This window comes from Grammomys surdaster, unplaced genomic scaffold (assembly GCF_004785775.1).
Source record: "Grammomys surdaster isolate TR1022 unplaced genomic scaffold, NIH_TR_1.0 126531, whole genome shotgun sequence".
NCBI lineage: Eukaryota > Metazoa > Chordata > Mammalia > Rodentia > Muridae > Grammomys > Grammomys surdaster.
The window spans coordinates 12787085-12790513 of NW_021621323.1; positions in this window are offsets into that span (position 1 = coordinate 12787085).

Consider the following 3429-nt stretch of genomic DNA (forward strand, 5'->3'; position numbering starts at 1 on the left):
GCATGCCTGTAATCCCAGCACTTGGGAGGCAGAGGCAGGAGGATTTCTGAGTTTGAGGCCAGCCAGGTCTCCAGAGTGAGTTCCAGGACAGCCAGGAGTACACAGAGAAACCCTGTCTCAAAAAGACAAAACAAAAAAAAAAAAAAAAAACAAAAAAAACAAAAAAAAAGCAAGTGTACCCTGTTTCCTGTTAGTGATAAATATGTTTTGCCTTAAAAGAAAGCAAACTGAGGTGGAGATAGCAATGGCAAAATCCAGTATCTACCTATGAACAACTGGGAGAATAAAGATTAAGAGAAAATAAAAACTTTTATAAATCAAAATTATTACTTTATGTATATGTAATTAATTCTGGCAATTAATACAGTAGCAATTATTCCTTAGCCAGCTTTTTCCCAAATAACAACACAGAGACCTTTCAATATTTCAAAGCCTTAAGCCTTAGCTGGCAGATTTTTTTTTTTACTTATTTATTTTATACATATGAGTACACAGACACACCAGAAAAGGGCATCAGATCCCATTACAGATGGTTGTGAGCCACCATGCAGTTGCTGGGAATTGAACTCAGAACCTCTGGAAGAGCAGTCAGTGCTCTTAATTGCTGAGCCATCTCTCCAGCCCAGCTGGGCAGATCTTAACCAGTGCATCTAAGTTAACCTGACCACCTAGTCCTATCTAGTCACATGGCTAGATATGCCTCCCAGGCCGTAGTCATGCCTGTCTCCTCTCATGTCTCTGGGAGAAAAAGCTTTTCTGCTCCTCCTCCTTCCCAGGGTTCCTTTCTCCCTCCTAGGAAGTCCCACCTTCCACTTCCTGCCCAGTTAATTGGCCATTAGATTTTTATTAGAGCTAATCAGAGAATGCCTTAGGTAAGGGAGGGAGGATAGACTTACATTTCACACAGCGTACCTCAACAAAACTACTTTTAAAAGAAACCCAAGAAGGGGCAGCAAGATGGCTCAGCCTGATAGTCTTGAGTTCAATCCTTGGAACCTATATTAAGAAAAAAATCAACTCCACAAATTGCCCTTAGACCTGCATACACATCACATACTGCAGAATACATGTTCACACACACACACACACACACACACTAAAAAATTAATAATTAAGTATTTTTAAAATTTCAAACTATGTCTTGAGGAAAGAAAACATTTCATTTGATCTCTTGTACTTCAGGAATTAATTTGTCTCAGTGGGCAGAGGAAATACAAATTAAATTAAGAAAGTGGATGCTGCTGGCCAGGGCCTCAGCAAGCAAAGGAGCTTGTCATCAAGCCTGAAGATCTGAGTTTATTCCCAAGAATCCTCATGATAGAAGGAGAGAATTAACTCCTACAAACTGTCCTCTGACCTCTGTGGCTGTATTTAGGAACCTACCCCCATAAACAAGCAAATAAAGAAATGCAGATTCAGGTTTTAAAAGTCAATGGGTAGAAACAACTTGCTAGCAGTTTGAGTTATTCAGTAATTAAGCAGATGGTGTGAGGTAACAATGGATTTGCCATAGCTGTCTATTGCTGTGATAAGACACTGACCAAAACCAGCAAAGGGAAGAAAGAATTTATTTCATCTTACAATTCCTGGATCACAACCCATCACTGAGGGAATTCAGGGCAGGAGTTTAAGGCAGGAACCTGGAGGCAGGAACTGAAGCAGAGTCTATGGAGTAACACTGCTGACTGGCTTGCTCTTCATGGCTTCCTCAACTGACTTTCTTATACAGATCAAGACCACCTGCCCAGGGGTGACACTGCCCAACAGTAGTCGTGGCCTGCCCACATCAATCCCTACGTGAAAAAATGTCCCACAAAAATGCCCACAGACCAATGGGATGATGGCAGTTTTTCAATTAAGGTTCCCTCTTCCCAGTTGATTCTAGTTTATGTTACAGTGACGAAAACTAATCAGCACAGGCGTCTTCACATAGAGTAAGGGTGACCACCTATCAGGAATGTTGCAGAAGAACTCCAACATTTCATGGAGATGTGCTCAAAGCTGCCTCGTAGATTCCTTTTTAGCTCTGATTCTAAATTATTGAGAATAACATGAATAAAAGATCCAAGCTCATTCATGAGCTAAATTATTCAACAAACGGTCATAGAGCTTCAGCAGCAACGTTGAGTCTCCTTGACTTTGGGTGATAGCAGTTCTGCTTTACGAGGAAAACACATACAGATTTTGACAAGACTGTATTCTCAAAACATTAAAACTAATTTTATAAGAAAGCACCATCCATAGCCACATTCTCTGAAGGGGAAAAACAAAACACATTTTAATATTCTGTTTGGAACTTGATGTATTTGTCCTCAGAATTTCACATCTGAAATTTCTAATACCTAAACTGAGCAAAGCTTAAAGTCCTTTATTACTTGGGGCTAGAGAGATGGCTCAGCGGTTAAGAGCACTGACTGCTCTTCCAGAGGTCCGGAGTTCAAATCCCAGCAACCACATGGTGGCTCACAACCATCCGTAATGAGATTGGATGCCCTATTTTGGTGTGTCTGAAGACAGTGACAGTGTACTCATAAATAAAATAAATAAATAAATCTTTTTTAAAAAAAGTCCTTTATTGCTGTTCTTTTCTACCTCAATCTCAGCACAAGATAACAGAGTAGCTCTGCTACTCTCAGTTGGAAGGAACTTTTCTTGTTCATTTGCTTTGGTTTCACTTTGTTGCTTCTGAAAATGTTCTCAAAATCTATCGTAGCGGAGATGGGCCTCAGACTCACTGAATAGCCTCAGTTGGCCTTGAGCCCGCCATCTTACTGCCTTACATTATATTTTAAAATGTTTTCCATAAAACTTCATCTTAGGCTGCAGTTCTGCTTGGACATCCTTAAGACAAACACTTTTAAAATATTTTTCAACTTTTACTTTTAACACAGAATATTTATATGCACTCATGAGGCAATGAGATACCATAGATGTGGTGTCCTAGAATAGTATGTCAAGCTAATTAACATAGCCAGAGCTTGACTGCTTACCACGTTTAATAGCTAGAACATTTCCAATGTCTGTGTTCAGCAACTTTGAAGTACATAACGGAGTGTTATTAACTATGGGACTATGGGTCACCACAGGGCACAAGTGGAAAAGTTTATTCCTCCTATCTAATGGTAACTTTGTTCCCTTTGAATAACTTCCCCTTTGTCCAGGGCACACCCTTTAGAATTGGTTCCTATCTGGGCTTAGTGATACAAATACCTTTATAGTTGAGTGTGTACTGTCCTAAGAATGCTATCAGTCTTTTTTCTTTTTCTCTTCTCTTCTCTTCTCTTCTCTTCTCTTCTCTTCTCTTCTCTTCTCTTCTCGCCTCGCCTCGCCTCGCCTCGCCTCGCCTCGCCTCGCCTCGCCTCGCCTCGCCTCGCCTCGCCTCGCCTCGCCTCGCCTCGCCTCGCCTCGCCTCGCCTCGCCTCGCCTCGC